The sequence below is a fragment of the Megascapheus bottae genome, chromosome 6, assembly GCF_031878675.1.
Source record: "Megascapheus bottae isolate mThoBot1 chromosome 6, mThoBot2.hap1, whole genome shotgun sequence".
NCBI lineage: Eukaryota > Metazoa > Chordata > Mammalia > Rodentia > Geomyidae > Megascapheus > Megascapheus bottae.
The window spans coordinates 40,783,709-40,811,172 of NC_143514.1; the positions used below are offsets into that span (position 1 = coordinate 40,783,709).

The 27,464-nt window shown below is 41.6% G+C and overlaps 1 protein-coding gene and 1 pseudogene across 3 annotated transcripts in view; one reads left to right on the forward strand and one right to left on the reverse strand.

Annotated features, from left to right (window-relative positions):
- Window positions 1-27,464, reverse strand: part of Dnajc6 (DnaJ heat shock protein family (Hsp40) member C6) — a 135,681-nt gene that overhangs the window by 70,215 nt on the left and 38,002 nt on the right. The window lies entirely within an intron of this gene.
- On the forward strand, window positions 20,712-21,236 carry LOC150061697 (large ribosomal subunit protein uL5 pseudogene; annotated as a pseudogene).

Below are 27,464 nucleotides of genomic sequence, written 5' to 3' on the forward strand. Positions count from 1 at the left end.
CAATCTCTTGGTGCAGCCTACACTTCTGGATTATTTGCCCCAGAGCAGGGAATTTGCCAGGTTCTTTTCTATACTTTAACCCTTTTAATAAGGGAGGCATTATCCATTTTTTCCATATATTTTTATTGTAATTAATAGAAGTGTTATATTATATTCACCAGATAGAAGGTGTATTACTTCACATACATTGATACCCTTTCTCATGTCTTGGTCCCCATTTCCCTCCCCCAACCCCCACCCCTCATCTTGTTTTCCCCCCTTCCATATCCAATTTCAGGCATTATCCATTTTGCAGAAAACAGTAGCTCAGAGAGGTCAAATGATTTGCCTAAGGTCATAAAGCTAATCGGTAATGTCAAAAACAAATCCAGAACAACCACTGGCTATGAGTCTACTGCTCCTTCTATATTGAAGTATCCATTAGGAGATCAGAAGCCACAATGCACAAAGGAAGAAATGAGAGGTCACAGAATACCTTCTTATTTATACTTCCTGCATAGTGAACCAACAAGAAGACATGCCCAAGGTCATCAAAGGTCATCACTGTAAAACAGGTTCATCAGTTCTGTCATTTCTTTGTGCATTTTCTAAATTGTTTTACCTTGCATATGTATTGCTTACCTAAAAAGCAATTAAGTCATTACCAAACCATTATCCATGTCACAGAAATATCAACATTTCATGAGAGTTTGAAGCAAACCATTTTTATTTCTCACAGACTAGCAAAGATTAAGAAATCTGAAGATCCTCACCTTTGAGAAGGCTGTGGGAAAACACACACACTGTTAGAAATTTAAATTGGTACCTGGTAGCAACTCAAGGTCAGTCATTGTGAACTGCTTTCTTTCTTTTGCAGTCCCAGTTCTTAGCATGTTTCTTTCATGTATGCTGCATACACAATATTTTTTTTGCTAGTCCTGTGCTTGAGCTGAGAGCCTGAGCACTGTCCTTGGACTTTCTCAAGGCTAGAGCTCTACCACTTGAGCCTCAGCACCACTTTTTTCTATGTATGTGATACCGAGAAATTGAACCTGGGTCTTCATGCATGCTAGACAAACACTCTACCACTAGGCCAAACTCCCAGCCCTGCATACACAATATTTAAAAATATGTGTGTGCATGGTAAGATAGGTAATATGATTTTTAATGCTCTTGATACTAAGAAGTAAAAGTTTTATGTGTCATTTACACTAACCTGATCCTCCATGACATATGTGCATTGAACCATCACACTGTGCCCTATAAAAATATACAACTATTATGTGCCAATTAATATATATTCTAAAGATATATGTATATATTTCCAAAGACCTTATCTATCCACAATACTTAGATATGTAATGGCATACACATAATTCTACTATATACATGTATATTCATGTGTACACTGTATGTAAACTGATATATATGCATATGTGGGTATGCAGGAATCTGCATGTGTTTGTGCAGCCAGGTGTATTTATATGTACATAGAAAGCTTTCTAAATAACTTCAGGTACTTTTAATATATTGTTTATCTCTGGAGAGCATGACTAAATGTTGAAAAGAGCTGGGCACTGGTAGTGCACACCTATAATCCTAGCTACCTGATAAAATGAAATAGGGGAATTAAGATGAGGCCAATCAGGCAGAAAAATCAAGAAATGCCTTCTCAGCCCATAGCTACAATGGTAGGATGGGACTGGAATGCTTTTTATTGCCAAGTCTCCCATTGCAATTAAGTCCATGGAGATTCCATTTCCCCAACAGGAATACTGGCATAGTGGTGCATGCCTGTGATCCCAGTGATAAGGAAAAGCCTAAAGGAGGTGGATTTGAGGCTCAGGTGCATGTGCCAATGGAAGAAAGACCCAGCCTACAAATAACCAGTAAAAAACAGGTCTGAGGGTGTGGCACTGTAGTAGTATACCAGTCTCACAAAGAGGAGGCCCTGAGTTTAAAATCTCCAGTACCACCAAAAAAGAAGGAGGAGGGGGAGGGGAGGAGGAGGAGGAGACGAAGGAGGAGGAGGAAAGGAAAGAAGGAAGGAAGGAAGGAAGGAAGGAAGGAAGGAAGGAAGGAAGGAAGGAAGGAAAATAGATTTTTCTTTACTTTTATATCACTTTCTGAATTATTTTACATGTTTATTTCATGAACATAAACAGGCTTATAACTAAACAGACTTCAGGAGTAAGGGTTGGTATTAATGAGACAAGAAGCTTGGCTCTCTATGTGATGGCTTGAAAACAAAGCAAGATGGGAAACAGCGCTCATCTGTTACAACAGCAAATGCTCACAAAACAAGACAATGTGTGAATGTCTCCAGCCTCTGTGTGCCAGAGAAAGCATAAAGGAGACAGCTCTCTCCTGGCACATTTGAAGACAAAGCCAGGCTCCTACCCTGTTCAGGGTCTTTAATGACTGGATTTTTAAAAACCAGTAAATATACTAAAAAATCTTGCTATAGTTTTCAAGACAGCCTAAACCAATTTCCCCAGCAGTTGAGCTGCTATCTCTCCAGCAAACACAGCTTAGCCATGGAGTAGCCAAGATCTTCTTTCTCCCTTTGGCAATCTCTAGCACATCACAGTGTATCGGGAGACGTGGGCTCTGCTCGGCTGCTGACTTAGCTACATAGGACTGACCCAGTCCCTTGAAGGACTTCTTTTCAAAATGTTTTGTTCCTTGTATTTGGTCATTTGAAATTGGATAGGGAAGGGGGGAAAACAAGATGAGGGGTGGAGGTGGGGGGAGGGAAATGGGGACCAAGACATGAGAAAGGGTATCAATGAATGTGAAGTAATGCACCATCTATCTGTCAAATATCATGTAACCCTTCTATTAATTACAATAAAAATATATGAAAAAAATGTTTTGTTCCTGCTATCTACGCACTGAATCACTTTAAGTATATCATACTTAGCTCTTAGGGCACAAAACATCATGATAATGGTAAGGAGTCTGAGCATGACAAAGATTGTATCTGTGGGAAATAAAATATTATGGGGATATTTCTACATTACCCTTTCAAATTTCCTGTGAACTTAAAACTGCCCTAAAAATACAGCCTTTCGAAACTGATTTAAAAGCTGGGATTTACAGTGACAAAGTACTTGCCTTGCAAGTGCGACATCCTGCATTCAATCCCTAGTACCAAGGAAAGAAGGAAGAAAAAAATACAATCAAAAAATTAGTTTAAAGCTGGATAGAGATGGGCATTGTGGTTCATGCCTAAAATCCTAGCTACTCAGGAGGCTGAGACCTGAAGATCCCAGTTCAAAGCCAGCCAGGCACTAAAGACCATGAGACTCTCATCTCCAATTAACTAGAAAACTGGAAGTGACACTGTGGCTCAAGGGGTAGGGCAGTAGCCTTGAACTGAAGAGCTCAGGGACAGTACCCAGATCCCATGACCAAAAACAAAACAAAACAAAACAAAAACTGGATACAGTGGTATACAACTGTAATCCCATCACTTGACATCTAAATCAGGAGGCTCTTGAGTTCAAAACCAGCATGAGCAACATAGCAATATCTATCTCAAAAAATGTATTTCATGATCAAGCTAACACTCACCAATAAATAGCATAGTTGCTGACCTCATCTACTAAGCCACCTCAAAAATTTCTAAATCAAGCAGCCAAAATGATATCTTAAAAGCATAAATGGGAGTGCCAGTGGCTCACACCTGTAATCCTAGCTACTCAGGAGGCTGATATCTGAAGACCGTCTTTCAAAGCCAATCCAGGCTGGAAAGCCCAGGAGACTCTCATTTGTTTGTGTTCCTTTTTTTTTTTTATTATAGGGATAACGTATAGAAAGGTTATAGTTACATTCAGCAGGTAGTAGGTGCATTACTTCTCACACATTGATACCCTTTCTCCCCAGGAGACTCTTATCTTCAATTAATCACAGAAAAAGCCAGAATGGGATCTGTGGCTCCAGTATTAGAGTGCTAGCCATGAGAAAGAGGAGCTAAGAGACTGTACCAGGCCCTGAGTTAGAGCCCCAGGAAGGAAGGAAAGAAGAAAGGAGGGAAGAAAGGAAGGAAAAGAGGAAGGGAGGAAGGGATGAAGGAAGAAAGGAAGGAAATTTTATAGAGTGCAAAATGCTCTCATGAACATTCTAATGTTTCACTTCCCCTGCCAATCCAAGTCAGCATGAGCATTCTCCATTAAATGACCTGTCCAAGGTGGCAGCTTAGGAATGACAAAGCCAAAGCTGCATGTAGAGTTTCTAACTCATGATTCTCTGGTATCCCCCCACTCCCCCACCCCCCACTTCCTGCTGAACAGTATCCACAAATCAGAGTTTAATTTATCTGAGCTAGAGGAGTAGAGAAAAGGAAGAAAAGATCTGCTTTCTTGCCAAGGTGAGCTGAGAGAACTAGGACCGAAAAATGTTGAGCTCTTAGTTTGCATTCCCTGGTTTCAAATCAGGAAGTTAATTTTTTTTTCCTTCATCTGAATGAAATTCAGCTGCCCCTGGGACTGAGGCTGTGAAACTTCTCATCACCAGGTCAGTGTGGAACACTTTGCTAACTGAAGCAGCAAGTGTAATTTCAGATAGGTCAGATGCAATTACCCAAATTGGAAAGTAACACCAGAGTTCACACTGACTGGGCCCCTTGATGCAGAGGCTGGACACGACAGCCACATGCACACACATATACCAAGCCATCCTCACACTCTGCTGGGGCAAGGTGCTGACTCACTGATGGGTGAGAAGAGAGGAGATTTAAGACAGGAAAGTGGGGGAAGAAAAGAGGGTACAGAGCAGCCATGGCAGAGAAAAGGGTTGAGGACTGAAGATGGAGGGAATGAAGAAAAAAGCATGAAGAGAGAAAGAGAATACAAGAATAGAGAAAAGCTAGAGAGAAAGCAAGGGGGAGAGAAATGGAAACTGTTACCCTGCTAAGATGTGTGGTGCAGTGTTCAAGAAGCTAAATGCTACTGGAAAATTTCTGAGGTCTAAGTTGTTCCCCCCCCCCAGCTATTTGTCTGTTTCCATAGAGACCAAGAATCCCTGTTCTCAAACAACCATCTTCCAAGTGGCTCTGGTGTTTGCCATTTCTTGCTGTGCCTCCATCACCACATAAGGAACTAGTGCAGAAGGCTTACCCAATGAGATTGAACAAAAGGGCAGCCAGCCACCCTACACCACGCTGGCCCCCACCCAGTACCACAGGACTTGGTTCTACTATTTCCTCCAGATTGTCTTACTCATTCCCATGGCAAACAGGAACTCCTGCATCAAACCTCCTCCACAGTACTCCACTGAGAATCTGCACAGCCTATCAAAAAGCTGAATGCCTGATGAAGCCTTGTGGCCAGGCTGAGGGTATGTATGCACAGCCCCCCCCTCCACAAACACCTTCACAACATTCATCAGTACATCACATTTTCCACTTTGAGCCCAAACCAGAAGTAACCTTCTCTCCTGCTACCATGCACATTAAGACATCTCCTGCCACTCTTATAACTCACACCCCACATCTAGCCAGCTGTCCACCTGTCCACACCCTGTGCAATGATTCTCAGTTCCCTTGAATTGTTCTGGCTTGGGCCTTTATTACCATTCAGATTATCAGTTAAACTACCTCCGGACAACCGTCCCAATTGTAAACACTGTCCCCTAGTGCATGTCTTCCCTCTGAACTAAATGTGAAATTCCTGGGCCTAGGAAGTTGTGCTTCTAGCTGGCATCTCAGTAAGTCGGAGGGAGCTAGTAAACAGTGAGGAGTCATCCATCCTTTACACAGATGCAAATTATCTCAGGATTAATATTCTGTTCCCTGAAGCTGCAGTATGACTTTCATGGGACCATTCCTAAAAAAAAAAAATTTAAAGATTCAAAGAAAGTGTTGTGATGGAACCCAAAATTATTGTAATCCCTAGGTACTTTGACTAAGTATAAATCATTGCTATTTCATTTTTTTTTTTGGTCAGTCATGGAGCTTGAACTCTGGGCCTGGGCACTGTCCCTGAGCTCTTCATCTCAAGGCTACCACCCTACCCCTTGAGCCACAGCACCACTTTGGGTTTTCAGTAGTTAATTGGAGATAAGAGTCTCAGGGTCTATAGTTGCCTTCATATTTTCGGATAGCTATCTCCAACTTTGCTTTGAACAGTGATCCTCAGATCTCAGCCTCCTAAGTAGCTAGGATTTCAGACATGAGCCTAATTCATTTCTGTCCCCAGATTTTCAATACCTTCCCATGATCTACAGAATGCAGTACAACCTCAGCAGCCCCCAACCCCTGAAAAATGGGTTCAGTCTACTTTCCCTGGGCCATCTGCTATAATGCTTTCTATCAATCTGGGCTCCAACTTCAAGGCCTAAATGAATCTCTCCCCCATATAACACAAGGGGATGTTACTCTACCATAGCCTAGCCTAGAACAGTTTCCCTTTGTTTTTCCATCTAATGATTTCTGCTTCAGCCATAACTTCCATTGTGGCCTTCCCTAGTCCTCCTGGAAAAATTATGGCATTTTTCTCTGCCATTCTCAGCACTCTTTATGTCCATTATTATGCCACTTATTCAACCTGACTTTTGCTAAGAATCTCTAGTCCAATGTGCACTTCTTTCAGAGCATAATATTTCCATAGGCAGGAGTAGGCTTACCATGTATGCCAAACATACTTGCCAGTTATAAGGCAGAGAACTGCTCTGCAGCACACCAATGCTCATTATCTGAACATGCAAATCTGGCATCATCATGAGGCAGCCATCACTTCCTTGGTGGGGATATTTGTATTGTTAACGCCATATACAGTTAAAATTCATATTTTATCACTAATTCCTTTTAAAATTACCCTCAGATGAATTATTAAAATATTTCAGGGCTGGGAGTTTGGCCTAGTGGCAGAGGGCTTGCCTAGCATGCATGAATGCCTGGGTTCGATTTCTCGATATCACATACATAGAAAAAAGCTGGAAGTGGTGCTGTGGCTCAAGTGGTGAAGCTCTAGCCTTGAGAAAGTCCAAGGACAGTGCTTAGGCCCTGAGCTCAAGCCCAGGACTGGCAAAAAAAAAAAAAAGTAAAAATAAGATATTTTAGATTTGGATTGTGGCCTGGACATTGTCAGGTAAAGCAACTGAAGAAAGTATACGTTGTTAGATCTCTTGGCACATTATAAAATTTCCTAGTTCCTTACAGCAAGTACTGGCCTACTCTGTCGAGAGCTTCCAGGGAAACTTCACGAAGAGTCATTTAAAATATATTAACTATGATTTAGCATTTCAGCTTTTCCTGCATTACAAATCTTATAACAAGGAAACATACTATCTAAATTCCAGGAGTCTCTGGTCTAATCTCAAAGTTATAGCTTTATTCCAAAGAGTTGAAGATGGCAAATACAGGTTATTAAAAAAAGAAAAAAAGAGAAAGAAAGAAAGAAGTCATTTGGAGGCTTACATATAACCACAGATAGCCAAAAGTAATAACAAGAACTTTTCTTACTAATCCTGAAAATGGCCAAGATTCAAAATTGGTGATACTGTTTAAGAAAAATATAGGCCTCGGTCATCCACTATACATTTTGAATTGTTATTTTCAGCTATAATAATAATAATAACCATCAAGTACTGATGGCTCACACCTGTAATCCTAGTTACTCTGTAGGCTGAAATCTGAGGATTGTGTTTCAAAGCCAGTCTGAGGAAACAAAGTCCAGGAGATTCTTATCAAAAAACAAAACACACAAAAAAATGCTGAAAGCAGAGCTGTAGCTCAAGTGGTAGAGTGCTACCCTTGAGCAAAACAAGCCCAGGGACATTGCCCACATCCTATGTTCAAATCCCAGGACAAGCACATTAAAAAATAATAATAATTATCATAATTATCTTTACAGTGAATCATACAAATGTGTTACATTTTTTGGTCAGGAAAGCAGTCCTTTGATAAACTATTTATATTCCTAGACTAGGAAATCCTTGGTGACCTAGCCTAGGGATTAATTATCTTTCTCTCACCCTTGGTGTTCTTATGAAAAATGCTCATTATTACATCGATCTAGCTTTCTGCCAACAGTTTCATTTAAGCCTGTCCTCATTTCTGTTAAAAAGTAGCTGCATACTTATTTTTAGGTTTGGACTGGCATGTTTCATTATAAATGCCCTTTTCACAAATTGAAAATCTGTTCATGCTTTCATTCATTCAAGTATTTACCAGGCTCTAATAAATGGCAAGCAGTGACAAGAATACAAAAGCAAATGAGACAAAGCCTAGTTCTGAACTTTATTTACAGTAGAATGGGAGAGACAGACAGGCAGCAAATCACAGTCGGATGTAATGGAGAGCGGTGACAGCAAAGTCCAGGCTGCTGGGAGCCTGCAGACTGACCATCATACCCACTTACAGGGACTGAGGGGTATCCATACCAAGCTCTAAAGAAAGACTTGGAGAAATGGGTGGCTCATGCTTGTAACCCTCTCTACTTAGGAAGCTGAGATCTAAGGACCAAGGTTCAAAATTGGTCTGAACAGAAAACTCCATGAGACTCTTATCTCTAGTAAACAAACAAAAAGTGAGAAGTAGAGGTGTGGCTCAAATGGCATAGTGCCAGACTTGAGCAAAGAAAAAAAGAAAAAGAAAAAAGGAAGGTGAAATAGAAAAAGAAAGGTAAGGAAGGGAAAGGAGAAGAGAAAGGGAAGGGAAGAGAAAGGCAAGGGAAGGGGGAAGAGGGAAGGGAAAGTAGGAAGGGGAAGGGGAAGGGGGCAGGGGAAGGGGAAGGGGAAGGGGAGGGAAAGGAAGAAAAGGGAAGAGAAGGGGAAGGGAAGGGAAGGGAAGGGAAGGAAAGGAAGGGAAAGGAAAGGAAGGGAAAGGAAAGGAAAGGAAAGGAAAGGAAAGGAAAGGAAAGGAAAGGAAAGGAAAGGAAAGGAAAGGAAAGGACCAAAAGAGTATATACAGATTGTTCTAGAATAAGTTAGACAAAGCTGAGAAACAATATTTTCAATAGCATAGACATGGAGGGGCTTGTATCTACCTATTTGGTTCGGATGGTTTTCAGAGGTGCCACCATGGGCTTTGCATGTACTGACAAGATTTCCCTGGCCTTTGTCCTAAGAGCAGTGGGAATCTGTTTTTCTTGGCAAGGTATTGTTCCACACATTTAGAAAGCTATGTTGGTTCTATTATTCTCTCAGGGTTGTTTCAAGGCATAATCAGCCTTATTCAATGCAGATTTTGCCCTGTCTTCTTCATTTCTACCACTTCAAAAATTTTTTAAATTATACGTAAATCAAAAAGATGTATTTGTGGGGAGGCAGTAGATTCACAATGAAATGCAACCACATTAATTTCAGTTTCTCTAATCATTCTCATTTCTCCTTGCCTCTGAAAACAAAGTAAATTGAGAAAAATGCCTCTTAATTCTTCATGTGCAATCTCTACGATGGGTTTTCACTATAGAATAAACTGAGGCTATGGGATATAAGTCAGAAGCTGTCTCTATACAACTCTGACTCTACGACAACTCCTCTACCTGAACACAACTACTGCTGATTAGGAGCAGCAGCGTGGTGCACCCCTCTTCTTCAGGGAACCCCAAATCGTCTGTGACCTGAGATACCAGTTGTCTCCATTGACAGAGAGCAATACTCGTGACCCATATTAGCATTTAGCACCCAAAGATTTACTTTGACATCCCATTCCCTAAAAGATGCCATAGCCTAGTGTGCTTGGTGGGAGAAGTAGTAGCTAGCTGCCAGCCATGGATGTTGGGGATATCCTAAGATGGAGAATTCTCCATTCAGTGCCAACCTGCTGAGAGCTCTTTTTGTCTCTGCAGAATTGCCTGCTTGCTGACTGGCTGCAAGCTCAACTTTTCTAGACCTGGGCCTCTGGCTTCACAACCTTGTGAGACACCTGTGAAACTCCTGATATGATTGACAGTGAGGCCTGAATGTGAGCTGATAAGAAGGCCTGATTCAAACATGTCTTCCTCAAGATCAACCTTGCCCTAGAATGCATATGCATCATTTACAGCACCTTACATCTGGTTCCATATGAAGGAAAAATAGGCTATCCAGTTAAGTTGCCTTTTACCCCTTGCCACATCACTGGTCTCACACACAAATATATAGATATATATGGGTTTTGTTTAGGTAGCCATAGGTAATGACAGGAATAGACACTGTAATTATTTCACTTTTCCATGTCAATCACCCTCTCCCTGGTGTAGTCCTGGGAAGGGACTTAACCTCTTATACTTATAAACCTGTGCTATGATAGAAATTATCATCCTCAACCTCTCTTTCCCAGTCAACCCACTTTCACATCTGAAAGTCCCTTTTTTATTCCAATAAACTCTACTCTACACTTCTTTGTTCTCCAATTTTTAAAGTCACCATGTGAAAGGACCAATTTTGTTTCTAGAGAATAGAATATCTACATTTGACCAAATAAAACAAAAGACCTTGCTGATAAGAACAGATGCTGCTTCTTGAGGTCGTAAAAGCCCCATCCAGTAGTATTCAATATAGGTTACAGAACCATGCTTCAGAGATTTGGTTCAACAGATTTCCTCTTCCAAATTCAAAAACCCTAGCAATCACTGACCAATTGAAATTTGATATTCAGATGAACATATACTTCTCCATTATCCAGTAACAAGTTCATCTTCAAATGGTTGTCCAGAAACATCGAAATAATAGCTACATTGAAGCAAATTACATAAACTTAACTTTACATCCAATCCAACTATGTAATCCTTAAATGGACAAATATTCTTAGGAAATAATTATTATCACATACATGGTGATTATATTTTTACAAGCTATAATGTTAACCAAAAAATGTTTCATAATAAAACAGTCCAAAATGTGAATACTAAGTTTAAACACTACCTAATATCATTCATTACAGATAATTATATTTCCAAATGGATTTGCATTCAACAGGAATTTATTTTAGCATTCTTCATGTACTAGTCACTTCTGTATCGTTGTGCCAGAATACCTGATGTAATTTAAAAGAAGGAAAGATTGATTTTGCATCATGGTTATGGAGGTTTCAGTCCTTTGTGGTTTCAAGGTTGTGGCAGTGTAGAACAAGTCACATCATGGCAAAAAGGAAGTAAAGAGGTGGGAGGAATCCATGACCCAGTAGAATCTCTGCTTTCTCTGGCTACCCCCACCTGCTGAAATTTCCATCATTTCCCAAAATAGCATTAAGACTTCAACACATGGAGAACATTTCATACCCAACCATAACATTTCACTATCCTTATTCTTTTAAGTGACATCAACATCCCTTTCCAGATTTTGATTGGACTACTCTTATGCCACCTCATTACAAACTTGCTAAGTTGAGCCTAACTTGATGGCTTCATATGGGATCTACTTTCGGCTGTGTAGTCCACCTTCCCTGGAAAGTAGATTGCACACAAGAGAAATATGGGGCTTCTCAAGTAGTGAATTTGGATAGCTACAGTACCTTTGAGATATGACAGAATGACCTTTGAATGAGAATCTTTTTTATAGAACAATTCTAAATGAAGAGAAAGTAAACTGAGGAAGACAGAGATCTTCAAGACACATAGAGCTACAAAGCTGCAATGGACTCAGCACTGGAGAGTCTGTTGATTTTGGAAGTTATTACACTTCTCTGAACATCTGTCCCTCCTTCACTTAAAAACAGAAGGGGAAATCAAAATAGATGATACTGTTTCCATTTCAACAATCAATCCTTGCTAGACCTATATAGAATGTCAATTCAGTTCAATGTGGAAGGTGGCGAATTCAGCTCTTAAAGACACAAGACTCAACTCTACACATTGTTAACTATTTAGCTATTTTTTGGGGGACCCGTTTTTTATGCCCTTCTATATATGGTCTTTATATTTAAAAATGGGAGGACATTAAAAAATAAAGTGAGGGGGGGGAGGGAAATGGGTACCAAGACATGTGAAAGGGTATCAATGTATGTAATTAATGCACCTTCTATCTGGCAAATATCATGTAACCCTTTTACTAATTACAATAAAAAAATTTAATAAAAAAAATAAAGTGAAAGAAAATTGCAAATATATTCTTGTGCTATTTTAAGCTTTAGCTAAAGCAAAAGGGCAAAAACAGCTAATGGCATTTTCCCTTTGTCAACAGGAAATCAGCTTTAAAATAATAGGTTTTCGCTGGGGGCAACAGCTCATGCCTGTAATCCTAGCTACTCAGGAGGCTGAGGTCCGAGGATCGTACTTCAAAGCCATCTGGGGCTCTAAAGACCTTGAGACTCTTATCTCCAGTTAATCACTAGAAAAAGGGAAGTGGGGCTGTGGCCCAGGGATAGGACAGTAGCCTTGAGCTGAGTAGCTCAGGGATAGTACCCAAGTCCAGACCCATCAAAAAAAATAGGTTTTCAATAGTGCACAGATACATTCTTACTTTACCTATTTAATAGAACCCTGTTATGGGTTTTGGGTTTTGGGGTTTGGGGTTTCTTTTCCTTGCCAATCCTGGGGCTTGAACTCAGAGCCTGAGCACTGTCCTTGGGTTTTCCTCAAGGCTAGCACTCTACCATGTGAGCCACAGCACCACTTCCAGCTTTTTCTGTGTATGTGGTACTGAGGAATCAAATCCAGGGCTTCGTTGCATGGTAGGCAAGTACTCTACCACTAGGCCACACATCCAGCCCCAAATCCTGGTATTTTTAAATAAATGTCCTCATGATGTATTTAGTATAAGTAGGCATACATGCCAGCTATTGTTGAGACCAATTGTAAATTCTCTAAAGGGAAGTACACATGTTTTTCTGTGCAAAAGCAGTATCACAACAAAAGCCCCAAGAACTTCCTATTTTATCTTCCTTGTCACAGCACAATCAATTGAATAAGTGGGAAGGTTACCGTTGCATTAGGAGTGATCTATGAGTTTAATTAACTATCATAAACAAATAGATACATTTATATTGCACAAGCTACACTGAGGATCTTAGAAGAAACACTATAATTAGATAAGAAATATATTTGCACTAATGACTGAACCCCTAAATCAAACAGCATCATTCCAAACTGCATTCACAATGGTAAACATGTGCCCAAAATATCACTGTTATAACTACAAAAGCCACAATACTCCTCTAGCCAGATGCCACAGTGAATGTGATAGGAGTAGGTGAAAAGAGATGGAATTTCCATACCTTCTTCATATTGGATTACTTTGATCATGTTGAAGAATCAACACCTGGCTGTAGAGGTTTAGAGATAACAGTTATCTCCTCTTAGTTGTCCTCCTCCTCCTCCTCTTCCTGCTGCTGCTGCTGTCTCAGTACAAGGGCTTGATAGGCACTGTGCCTTAGGTTTTCCACATAAAGTTGGTGAACTATTAATTCACAGCTCCCCTTCCACCTTTCTGCTGGTTAATTGGAGATTAAAGCCTCAGACTTTTCTGTCTGGGTTGACTTGGAACCATAATCTCCAGATCTCAGCCTCCTGAGTAACTAGGGTTACAAGTGTGAGGTGCTGGGCACCCAGCTGTCTTCTTCATGAAAATGCTTTCCCACCACCACAGTTTATAAAAGCAATCAATCCTTCTCTCAAATAATAGCAAAGTCTGACTTAGTGAAAAAGACCATCTTCAGAAGTCCAGGACTTACATAGGTTGTTTTAGAGTTACTGCCTCTACTAAAGGACTGTCCTCTAGAGGCTAAGGGGATTCTGTTTACTGCCTTATTCCCTAATCAGGCATAGTACAGTACTTTAAAAACCAATTCCAACTCTCAACATGTTTAATTCCTCCAACAAATAAAAATACATGCATTCATACTCATACTCCTGAATCTTCTTCACACTTATTTGGAATATATTCATTTCAATTATTTGTTCTCATGCCTACGATATCTCTACCAGTTTGGTGAAATTGCTGTTAAAAAAAAAATCTGCAGGGCGTCAGGCTCAGGGTCTCATGTCTATAATTCCAGACATTTGAGGAACAGAGGTCAGGAAGAACTATGTTCAAGGCCAGTTCACCCAAAAGTTAGCAAACCCTAATAAGCTGGACATTGTAGAGGATGCATATCCAGCTATGCAAGAAATCTAAACCTCAACCTTGTGAAGCTACATTAACTAAAAGAAAGAAAAAAAAACCTGGAGTTTTGGCTCACGCAGTAAAACACCACTTGAGGCTTCAAGTTCAAACCTCATTGCCACCAAGAAAAAATTAATGGATTGCACTTTACTACCACAAATTTGGAGAAACAAATCAAATAACCACATACTACATTAATACCAAAGCCTTGAAACCATTAGTCCACTGGGGATCACGTTAGCCTTATTTAAAATGTTCTTACAGAACATACCACCACAGCTTGACTGGTGAACTTGATTTTGGCACAGATCATTTGAACATCTGTGGACAATATTTCATCCTACTTCGAAAGTGAGGGAAACAGAAAAGGATAGCTCAGGGAGAGTCATTACACAATTAAAACAAACAAGCAGTTGTTTGTAAAGAAGGAGGGCTGGATTCCGTTTGATTCCCTTGCTGGCAGGACAGCTCAGCATGACTTTTCTGGCACCCTCAGACTGTTCAGTCTTAAACTTACCAATGTAGAACAAAGCACTGGGCACTTATATAAATTATCTCTCTGTAAACAATTCTCTGATCCTAGATTCCCTGAAAAGGAAGCAAATGATGATACACCATTCCTCTCCAATATGAACACAGTAAATGATTGCCTTACAACACAGATTATTTCAACGTTCACATTTCTAAAGGACTCTTGGTGTTTTTTTTTTTTTTTAAAAATGTCTTATAAAAGATGGCTTTGAGCCCAGAAAAAAAAAAAAAGTTTAAACGCTGTTCCATATCCCTACTTGTTGTAAAGGTTTCTGGAATACTAGTACACTGCATGCAAAAAGATAAACAAGAGCAAAGTCAACAACGGATGAAACAAATCCAAAAAAAAAATCCTAAATTACCATAAATAAATAAATCATAAAATCATTAAAGCTATAGAAAAGGGCCCCGGATCCCAGATAAATCCTTCCGTAGACAGCTAAGACGGTGGCCCGCCCAGCTGGTCAAGAAGTGTCACTAACACCCGCGGGCCTCGTGAGAGTAACCGCTGGAAAAGCCTGCCTGCAGCCAGGCAAAAACAATCCCCGCAATACCTCCTCCCAGGCCCAGTTCCAGCGAGCAGCCGCGGGTCCCCTCCCCTCCTCTCCCCTCCCCTCCCCTCCCCTTTCCCTCTCCTCCCCTTCCCCCGCCCCCAGTTGGTGTGTCCAGCAGCCTAGAGAGATTAAGAGGTGTTTGCCACAGTCATCGAACCTCTGGACCGACAGACGCGACGCCCCGTTGGCTGGCAGTGCCATCGCCTCCAGCCCTGCGCTCCCTGGAGCCGGGCTGGGGCGCACGCGCCGGGGTTGGGGTGCGTGCCCGGGCGGGCCGGCCCTGCCGCGGGGAGGGGAGGGGAGGCGCGGGCCGGGCGGGCGCCCCGCGGCGCTACCTGAGCTGTCCATGGTGCTGGCGCGGTCCGGAGGCTGCCGGGCGGGACTCCGCGCCCCCGCCGCCGCGCCGCCCGCTGCCGCGCTGCCCGCCGCCGCGCCGCCCGCCGTCCCTCTCGGCTTGCCGCCGCCGCCACCAGCGCTCAGGTCTCCGAGACTGTCCACCAGCTGCAAAGATTCATAGCCATCGTTGCTGGTCTTTTTCCGGTAGCTCCCGAGGAGGCTCATGGGCAAGCCCGGAGGAGAAAGACGGAAAGAAAAAGCAATCCACCTGGGGAGGTGGAACCAGCACGAGATTCGATTTCAAATGTGAAAAGAAGAAGGAGGATAATCAAGTGTCCGACATGACGCAGAGAGGAGGAGAGAGAGGCGGGGAGCGGCCCCGGCCCCGGAGCTCGGCCGGGCGCGCGAGGCGAGGCCGCCGCCCTGGGCAGCGCGCACGAAGGAAGGGAGGTCGGCCGGGCAGTCGCGGGCCCCGGAGCGCGCGTTCTGGATGCCGCCCGACCGCCCGCCCCGCCGAGCCGCCGGCCCCGGGCCAGACACCTTCTGGCCGGATGCACGGGAGGACGGACGGGGTGTGCCACCCCGACGACGACGACGACGGCGAAGCAGTCGTCAAGGTGTCCTTCCTTCGCCCCTCCGAGCAGCAGGGCAGCTCCAAAAGTAGCTGGGCCGCAGGGAGGGAAGAATAGAAAGGTTGGGGAGATGGGAAGGGAGGGAGGTGGAAAGCGGAAAACGGGGCGGGGTGGGAGGGGGAGGGGACTACTACGAGTCGGGTGGGCGGGGTGCGTTCGCGCCGGAGCCGAAGAAGAAAGGAGCTAGGTGTCTGGCTGCTGGGCTCTGGAGACGAGGGAGGTTTGTTGGTAAGATCCACGCACACCCCCTTTCGTGCAACTTAGCCTGCCTTTGCTGCTGCTGTAAGGTTCTGCAAGCCACCTCATGGCTTACTTGGAACCCCATTGCAAAGAGAAAAAGAAAAGGGGGGGAGGAAATAATCACGTTTAACGCCGGGATGCTAGGAAATGAACAGCACACTGCATAGTCCCCAGAACGGATGTTCTGATGCTACTAATGCGATGTGGTGATTAGGGTCTGTTCAGCCTAGGAAGTAGACTGGGCTGTTTTAGAAACTAGCTGTTGAATGAATGCATGGGGGGGTGAGTCAGGTGCATTTGCAGGTCTGTCAGCATTTATCCTGGAAACTGAAGAAAAGATTTCACAGGTCCATGGCTTGAAGGCCAGGAAGCCAACGGGCGCGGATTTTCTTCCACCTGCAGCGCTGTCCCTTGCTTTTCTTTCATAATTCGGAACAAAGATAGTAATCAATCATTTCCAAAGGATCCGTTATTAGTAGTTAATTAAGCTTATGGAAGGAGGCCTTTCAAGGCTGTGCACATTTACTGTACATTTGTGATTTTGTACCTTTAAATAAGGCTCCAATGTTGCATAAATTTCGGATACACTTAGTAAGGTATCAACATATAATTGCCAAATTTTCATTTTCAGCCAAAGTAGCAAGATTTCAGAAAGATCTTAAATTCTCATCAGGTGAGGTGAAAAAAATCTAAGTTTAAAAATATTATGGTGAAGGTTGTAGTGACTCATTCCAGGAAAGGCTCTTATTTCCAATTAACCACCAAAAATCTGGAAGTAGAGCTGTGGCTTAAATGATAGAGCAAAAGTCTTGAGTGAAAAAGTTTAGGATTGACTACACCATTGGCTCATGCCAGTAATTCTAGCTACTCAAAAGGCTGAGATCTGAGGATCACAGTTTGAAGCCAGCCCAGGCAGAAAAGTCTCCATGAGACTCTTATCTCCAGTTAACCACTCAAAAATTGGAGCTGTGGCACAAAGTAGTAAAGTATTAGCCTTGAGCACAAAGAGGGTTGGGGACAGCACCCAGGCCCTGAGTTCAAACACAATAACTAACAAGGAAGAGGAGGAGGAGGAGAAGGAGAAGGAGGAGGAAGAGGAGGAGGAGGAGGAGGAGGAGGAGGAGAAGGAGGAGGAGGAGGAGGAGGAGGAGGAGGAGGAGGAGGAGGAGGAGGAGGAGGAGCAAAAAGAAGAAGAAGAAGAAGAAGAAGAAGAAGAAGAAGAAGAAGAAGAAGAAGAAGAAGAAGAAGAAGAAGTTGTTTAAGAAACAGCAGCAGTTGCAACTGCTGCTGCTCAAGGAGAGTGTCTGGGCCCTGAGTTTAAGCCCCAGGACAGTTACAAAAATAAATAATTCAAAAAGAACGATGTAGGCTCATGCTTATAATCCCAGTACTTATGGAGGTTTTAGAGGGAGGATTTTTTTTTTTGGCAAGTCCTGGGCTTGAGCTCAGGACCTGAAGTCTGTCATTGGACTTTCTCAAGGCTAGAGCTCTACCACTTGAGCCTCAGCATCACCTCTGGCTTTTTTCTATGTATGTGGTACTGAGGAGCCCAGGTCTTTGTGCATACTGTGCAAGCACTGTACCACTAGGTCAAACTCCTGGCTCCAAGTCTGGTAAGTTCTACATGACTAATACAGATGCTGGATGATAGAGCCAACATTTGAACTCAGATCTACTCTTATGTTTGTTGTCTTTCTTTTCTACTTTCCTCCTTCTGATCAGTCCATTCTACTCCTTCTTCTTTCATTCATTCTTTATTTATTTATTTATTTGCCAGTCCTGGGCTTGAGCTCAGGACCTGAGCACTGTCCTTGGACTTTCTCAAGGCTAGAGCTCTACCACTTGAGCCTCAGCACCATATTTGGCTTTTTTCTATGTATGTGGTACCAACGAATCAAACCCAGGTCTTTGTGCATGCTAGGCAAGCACTCTACCACTAAGCCAAACTCCCGGCCTAGGGGGAAGATTCTTAATTGAAGTCAGTCTTAGGTAGACAGCAAGTTCCAGGTCAACTTAGACCACATGATGCTACCCTATCTCACCCCTTCCCATATGTATGTATGTGTTTATGTGTATACATACACACACACACACACACACACACTCACACATATACTATTCTGTACTGGACTTAGAATGATTTAAGTGAGAAACCTTTCAAAATGCATTGGACCTGGGACTTAGAAGGTGGAGGTGGGAGAAGCCTTGTTCTGGTAAAGTTCGCACAAACCCCTATCCAAGAAACAACCAAAAGCCAAAAGGCTGGAAATGTGGTTCAAATGTAGAAGGCTTGAGCTACAATCCTTGAGTGTAACCCATAAAACTCCAGCCCCCTAATGCTTTTATCTCTGATTAACTACCAGAAAACCAAAGCAGTACTGTGGCTCAAAATGGTGAAGCACTAGCCTTGAGCAAAACTCGCTCAGGGACAGCACCCAGGTCCTGAGTTCAATTCCCACAACCAACAACAACAAGAATTAATTAGATTGACAGATTCTTGCAGAAAGAGGATACATAAAAGAGTTCTAGAGTGGTGTGTTCTAGAACACTTCAGTCCTCTGGAAACACCTAAACTTCTTGACCTGTGGTTTTCCCATTTGATGAAGGTGCATCGTAACTGAATCAGAATTTACAACACAGACAACTTGTGTGGTGGCAGGAAAAGCTGTAACAGAATTTTAAACTAAGTGTTTTAGTTCCAATTTTCCAAATTGTCAAATTGAGCTATTATAGTTATTTGACTTAAGTAATAGTTCTTAAAGTCTAGTAGTGGATTTTTCTCCAAGTGTTTGGAATCATCTTCCTCTATACTTCTTGCTTTACTTTTAGCTCATTAGTGAACACAAAGGGAGCCTAGATGCTGCTTTCTGTTGTGTGCTTGACTAATGCTAGATTGAGAGAATTTAGAGAGGACTATGTCAAAAGACAAAAATTAACTGTTTTCAAAAAGAACACTTCTCAGTTATTTTTGCTCAGCATCAGAATTGCAGACATATTGCTGGAAAAAACTGTAGATGAGACATATGCCTTCATATTTTTGGGTAGCTATCTCCAAGTTTGCAAACTTAAAGAAAGACATGAATGAACTAAGAAGTATCTTTCTTTTGCAGGGGAGGAAGAGACCCTCTGGGATCTAACCCAGGAACTTGCACATGAGAGACAAATGCTCTACTACCGAACTCTACATACACCCAGGCCACACCACATTATTTTACCTTTATGCTTAATTTCTTACAAATAAAATCAATCAGAATAACTATATAATTCCACAAGTTTCTAAAGTAATGAAAAAATAGAACAGTTAAATCAATCAACATCAGTATGAAAAACTAGAGTTTCAGGCCTAGATTAGTATATGCACCAAGTTCAATATTAAAATTTTCTTAGTCTCCTAAATATCAAATTCCCAAAGAGTTCACTTTCCATAGTGCTCACTCATCTACTTGATAAATGAGTATAGTAAGCTAAGATTGTGATACTGAAATAATAACTGACTACCTAACATATTACAGTAAATACTTAACAAATGTTTTCTGTTATCACAGTTACTCATGCATCTTGTACACAACTCTATCTTCATTGTTTTGGCAGTCCTACTTTTTCCTGTAGGAGGAGCTTTAAAAAAAGCCTAAATATTTTTCTAGGAATATAATCGTGGAAAGTTGTCTATAGAATTTTTTTTGTTTGTTTTTGTGTTTGCCAGTCCTGAGGCTTGAACTCAGGGCCTGAACACAGTCCTTGGGCTTTTATTCTCAAGGTCAGAGCTCTACCACTTGAGCCACTGCACCACTTCCAGCTTTTTTTTTCCTAAGTATGTGGTACCCAGGAATCCAGCCCAGGTCTTCATGCATGCTAGGCAAGCACTGTTACCACTAGGCCAAACTTGTGGCCCTGTCTACACAATTTTAATGGAGAACTCATGCTGAGGGTTGGCATTATAATACCCAAGGTGAACACATAGAGTCCAAGTCTCCGATTTTTCCACAAAATTAACTGATCTAACACTGTACTATCCCCTATGAGATAGGGGCAAAGAATTGGATAATCTCTGTGTAAGAAAATGGTTTTTTTTTTCCCTTTGCCTTTTTCATTGCTGACTTCCATGAGTCTTTTAACTTGGTGAAGATTTAGCACACTGATGAATGTTCAGGAATGGGGCTCTATGCCATCCCTTCTCCCTACTTCCCACCCCTCCTGTCCCACAAAAAACACACAACTCGGTGAGGCTAGAAGAAGAAGGTATGCCATAATCTCTACTGGATTTTGAACTGTGCTTTTGATTAACAGAAGTATCATTTCCTGCTAAAGGGTGAAATTCTGGAATCATATTGCCTGTGGTCCTAAGTTCACCAATACTGCACTGTCTCATTGGGCAAGAATACTGCACCCTAGCTCTTTTCCTGTCTCTATCATGGCGGATCAAGGAGAAAAGAAGAACTCCATGCAGGAGCTTCAAATCTGCAAGCTCTGCCTCAGCATCTGTGTGAGGGACAGTGGAGATAAGCTGACCCTGGCAGCCAAGGTGTTGGAGCAGATCACAGGGCAGACCCCAGTGTTTTCTAAAGCTAGATACACTGTCAGAGCCTTTGGCATCAGGAGAAATGAAAAGATTGCTGTTCACTGCACAGATCATGGGGCTAAGGCAGAAGAAACCTGGAGAAGGGTCTGAAGGTGCAGGAGTATGAATTAAGAAAAAATAACCTCTCAGATACTGGAAAGTGTGTTTTGGGGATGCAGGAACACATCGATCAAGTATGACCCAAGCATTGGTATCTACGGCCTGGACTTCTATGTAGTGCTGGGTAGGCCAGGTTTCTGCATCTCAGACAAGAAGCGCAGGATGGGCTGCAATGGGGCCAAACACAGAATCAGCAAAGAAGAGGCCATGCGCTGGTTCCAGCAGACGTATGATGGGATCATCCTGCCTGGCAAATAAATCCCCATTTCTATCCAAAGGCCAATAAAATGTTCTCAGTGGGGGAAAAAAAAAAGAATACTGCACCCTAACAAGGGTGAAGTATTAAATTCTTAATCTATGGTAAGTGCGAACAAAATGCTTTTGTGATGTCCTTGGCCTAATCTCTGAATAAAATCTGCAATTTTCGAATCTGCAATTTCTGAAATTAAATATCAGTTCAATTTTTATTAAAAATGTATCATTACGATTATCAAATATTATAGTTTATAGCAATATAAAAACATTTCTTATAAAGGGATAGCTCTGCTTTTGGTTTTTAGATATTTTCATGCCTGTCTTTCTTTGAACTCCTTGGAGACAAAAATACAAGCTTATTCATATTTGTATTCTTAATTATAGTGAAAGAACACTAGACTCTTATTAGGAAAAAGTACATTCCCATTGAATTAATTAATGAGCAAACAGAAATGTCATGTCATTACCTAGTCTAATGATTTAAAAGGGGAGAGGGAGGGCGAAAGAGAGAAAAAGGAAGAAGGAAGGAAGGAAGGAAGGAAGGAAGGAAGGAAGGAAGGAAGGAAGGAAGGAAGGAAGGGAAGGAAGAAAAGAATATGGGAGCCAGGCACCAGCTCATGCCTATAATCCTAGCTGCTCAGGAGGCCAAGATCTGAATATTGAAGCCAGCCTGGGCAGGAAAGTTCATGAGACTCTCATCTCAGCAAAAAGCCAGAGGTGGAACTGTGGTTCAAGTGGTAGAGCAGCTCAGGGATAGCACCCAAGCCCCGAGTTCAAGCCCCATAACTGATGCGCATGTGTGCATGCAAGTGTGCACAAACACACACACACACACACACACACACACACACACACCATGAGGAGGCATGACTGAAATGGCAAAGAATTGCCTAGCAGCATGATGTCTTGAGTTCAATACCCGGAACTGAAAAACAAATAAATAGTATTCATTTTAAAATAACATTTGAACTAAACTTAGCAGTTAATGACCACATATAATTGAACAAAGGGTTTGGAATATGGTATATTGTTTGTTAAAATAGTGTTTGGTGGTTATGTAGGGTGTGTATTGTGCAGGTGTGTATTTCTGTTCAGTGAGATGTGAGCTCATTTCTTTCTGTGAATTCTGATAATAAACTCTTATGTCTATGTCAGGACAGAATCTCTCGTTATTGAGAGTTCTTAATGTTGCCTATATGCTGTGATATCTAAATCCATTTGGGCACTTACACACCAAAGAGTTTAGACTAATCAGACAGTAAAGGAGGGGGTACAGCTCCTATAGTGCTTTCTCTTTTGCAAAATGCCTTAAGTCAGGTGTCTAAAATGTGTTCCTTCCACTTTTTCTGCTCAATCAAATAGAAATCAATGACTAGTTTGGAAACCTACCTGACAGCATGCCTCTGAGCCATGATTTAGGTTATCTGTGTTACACAAGGCTTGTGGACATGACAGTGCAAGACATTAGACTTAGGGAATATTAGTGTCTCCCTAGCCCCCAAATAAGTTTCATTTGTCCTGTACTTAGAAGTTTCAACACCTCTACCGAAGCTATACAGGCTGCAGATAGATTGCCAGCATTCACCATAACTTTGCAATATGGTACTCGGCTTACTGCACTTGTTCTCACCATCAGCCCGCCCTTGAAGGCTTTTAAATCTGAGACCTGTAGTGTCATGGTCTCACTTGAAGTAGAAGCTATAAAAGTTGAAGAGGAGACATAAATAAGACAGATAACAAAACAGATCTTCAAGCCATAGTCCAAAAGAGGAGGGAAACACACTGGAAATCCTTCACAGATGTTTTGCTTTATATTTTTGACTGTGCTGTGATTTAAACTTGGGGCTCTCACACTCGCTAGGCAGGTACTCCACTGCTGTGCCATATTTCCATCCCTTTGTAGCATTGACTATTTTTGAAATAGTGCCTCCCTTTTTACCTGGGCAATTGCCTGAATCATGAACCTCCTATTTTACAGTTCTGTCTATAACTGATACGATGCACATACAGCACCGTGTATAGCTTCTCCTGTTAAGATGGAGTCTCATGAACTTTTTCAGTTCAGTTGGCCCGGAGCCTTAATCCTCCTACTCTCAGCCTCCCACATAACGAGCCAACAAGCTCACATAAGAAGTTAGGGTTGCAGGAGTGAGTCATGGTACCCAGACCCGACTCTGCTCTTAAGTAAGTTGACTTCATTCATTCACTTCCACTGAGCAGTGCAAATGAAGACACTGAATTGCATGATTCTTTTTAGTTCTCAAATTTTTTCTCTTCTTCAAACTTTATCACCATTTCCCTTTTCTCCTCCAAATAATGCCTAGTGGGAAAAGCCACAATCACCCATGTATTCAGTTTGCTACTTCCTAATCAAGATTTTACTGTAGATATACATGCATAAGTAGTAATATCTGTCAAGAGTTATAATTAGAGCATCACACAGGAGTGTTTGGTGAGGGGGAACAGAGATATTCCTTTGAAGTTATTTAAGAGTAGAGCTGTCTTCCTTGGTGACTGGTGGAATGCTGGTTCTCCTTGAAAAATGAGATACATTTTTCAGGTAGGGCTTTTAAAAAAATAGCTGTAAATAATTGAAAACTTATCACTTTCCACACCCTGCAAAGTATTCTTATTTTTAAGCAAACTTGGAGAGGTTAAGTGTTTGCTCAAAGTTGTCCATTTAGATTTAATTCCTATTTTCTTGATCATGCTTAGGGCACTTGTATGAGGCCAATAAGGCAATTCCACTGCTGAGAGAGAAAGCTTGGAGACAATTGGGTCACCTTTAGATCTGGCCTCTTTACTAACTAAGTATGCTCAGAGAAAAATGGCTAGGGATTCTTATAAGAATTGCCATGCTTCAATCCCTACGTGGCAAGATCTACTGTTTAGTGAAGCCTGAAAGTTTTCAATTAAGGTGGCTTCCCACTAGACAATCTTGATTTTTAAACAACTGACTCAAAGAATTTTTTTATGTTGTAGATGTAATTGGTTATTCTCCATTCCAGTTCAAAATCACAAGAAGACAGAGAGTACTTCTGTTTTCATGATGGTACAGGCAGAGGCAGCAGGATCCTCAGGCTAGCCTGAGCTTCACAGTGAAACCCTGTTCCAAAATGAATAAGTAAAAATTTTAAAGAAAAACCAAACACTGGTAGCTCACATCTGTAATCATAGCTACACAGGAGACTGAGATCTGAAGATTGCTGTTCAAAGCTAGCCCAGGCAGGAAGACTCTACTCAGAGCTAGAGAACCATCCATATGTCATCAGTGAATGCCATAGTAGAGATGCCCCGTCCTTGGTGTGTAACTCTTTCTCTGAACAACTTTTAAAATTTTAATGTATCCTAGGACATATTGAAACATCAAAGTTGATGTATAACTTAAAGCAAACCTTCAGTATTTGCAACAAGATGATGTTAAGACTTCCATCTGACCAGTGAGCTAGATTGATTGATTCTCTATTTGTGCCAAAAGTAAGTAAGAAAATCAGGATAGAAGTAGAGGAATGTTTTATGTTCTATAATGGAAATTTTCAAAAATGACACGAAAGTAAATAGTTTCCTAATGGACCCCTCTACCCATTACTCAGCATCAGCAATTGGCAAGTCTTTGTCAGCCTTGTTTCATGTGTATACACCACTTCATTTTGTGTGCTTCTTTGCTTGCAGTTGTAGAGATGAAATCTCTAGGGCCTTCTATATCCCAGGCAAGTATTTTATCACTGAGTTATACTTCTAGCTCTCCATAATTACTTTTAAGAACATTACCAACTACATACCATCCACAGATATCTCAATATGCAGCACTTTAATTTGAGAGGAATAATTATGGCTTTGACTAATTCCAGAGGTGAACTGAAATGCATTCCACCTGCTAAAAGGCTAGAGCTATCCACCAGTTCCTTTCCAGCAGACCATCAGAGGAACCTGTACCCCTTCCCACTTGCTTACTTCCAAAGGGAAAGACACATCACTATTCATTCCATCCCTACAAACTTCACTTCTTCAAACACAAGTTGTAATCCCAGGCCTTATGGCCTAAAAGATCTAGAAATCAGCATGGCATGAAGCCCTGACATAGTAGGAGGATTCATTGAATATTTAAAAAGTAGGAAGGTGCTAGAAATGGAAAACTATCCTGTTCAATTTGCAGATTAAAAAGACTGAGACAGAAAAGTGACTAAATTGATTCCCATTTGAACTTCAAAAACTGTAAGTCCAATTATGAAAGCAAGCTACTAGAAACTGTCCCGAGTTTTATATCACCCTTGGTCTTAATATACTGTACCCTTCACATTCTAGTACCAGTTGCTTCCTCTTCCAGATGCAGCCCATCCTGCCAATTCTACTCCCAACCCTTTCATATCCAGACAGTGTTTCTCTGGATCTCCTGCCTGCCTACTCCAGCCTGCTCTTCAGATCCTGAATGGATAGCGCTTCCCCCAAAATCTGTTCAAGTTCCCCAAACTTTAAGGCCCTATAGAACATGTTACATTTAACATTCTAAGCTCCCTAATGAGGTTCCATAGAACATTACACGTCTCACATCTTCTAACGTAGCACAATGCACTACCCCAAAATTGCCTATCTACATGTTCATTTTCCCACACCAGGTTAGAAGCACCATGATTGCCCGTCATGTTTGGAACTCCATGCCTGGCATAGTGCAGACATCTAATTAAGACTTGGTAAACAAATGAATGTCTATTGCCACTGGGAAGAGTCAGTGAGCCACTAAGGAAAGGCCTCTGTACACACTCAGCTTCCAGTGAAGGCTAGCCATTGCATTCATTATTGACTAAGGCCAATGAGCTAAATTTGGAAGACTGCTATTCTGACAAGGTCAGACGAGATCTCACCACATGTCCTCCCATATTCTGTTTCTATTAGATTAGCCTTTTGAAATCATCTTAGTTTGATCTTTTCTACTTTATTTTTTTACCTGAGGAGACTTAAAGCCTCTAGATTATTTTCCTGAATGACAGAAGCAAAGAGTACCTGACTGGCAAGCGCAAGGCCCTGAATCAAAACCCTGGGAGAAAAAAACAAAACATTTCCCTCTTAGGCCACATATGACTTATGAGTGGCAGTAGATGCCTTTCATCTTTGCTTCTGTAACCACAAGGCCCATGTGGTATAGGCTATAGGGAACCCCGTGGTGGTAGTGGTAATTATCGTTACTCAGGAGACTGAGACTGAAGATCATGGTCCAAAGCTAACCCTGATGGGGAACTCCATGAGACTCATCTCTAATTAGCCACCAAACCACTGAAACTAGAGCTCTGGCGCAAGTTGTAGCGCACTATACTTGAGTGAAACAAAAGGAAGGCAGGCAGGAATGTGGCCTATTGGTGATAGAGTGCTTACCTAGCAAGTGCAAAGCCCTGGGTTCGATTCCTTGGTACCACATACACAGAAAGAGCCAGAAATGGTATTCTGGCTCAAGTGGTACAGTAGTAACCTTGAGAGCACTCTAGGCCCTGAGTTCAAGTCCCAGGATTGACAAAAAAATAAAGTAAGGGATAATACCCAGTTCCTAAAGTCAAGCCCCAATACACACACACACACACACACACACACACACACACACACACACACACACACAATCTTTCAGAGGAAGGTAGAAGATTGAAAATTATACAAATAAGACTACCAAGTAGTGGCAACTACACTGTAAGTGCATTAGTAAAAGCTAATGATAAGAAACCAAACAAAACCTCAGAGACTGAGTTTTCCTACAGTACAAAAATGATGGACCAACTGCATAAACCATGTGCTCTGATAGGAAACAATGTTGTCAAAGAGGAAGAAATAAATTTGGGAGATCAGGATATAGAAAAGTCAACATTTACAGTCTAGAAATTCAGGAGCCTATGATACATCTTCTGTGTGTCACTTAGTATCTCTATCCATTAAACTAAACCATCTATACATTTTCAGACTATTATTCATATGCTATACTCCTCTATGGTCTGCAGAGACTTTCCACAAAGCATAGCACTTTCCAGTAGGAATATGCTGCAAGCCACATATATAAGCCATAAACTTAATTTCTAAATTTCTCACAACCACATTGAAAAATAAAAACAATGACACAAGACAATTAGCTTTTATAATACATAGACTTAATATATTACCATTTCAACAAGAAACTACTAACATACTTTTTCCAAACTATATACTTGAAATCCATTGCCTGTTTCACATTTCTAGCAGGACCAGCCACAT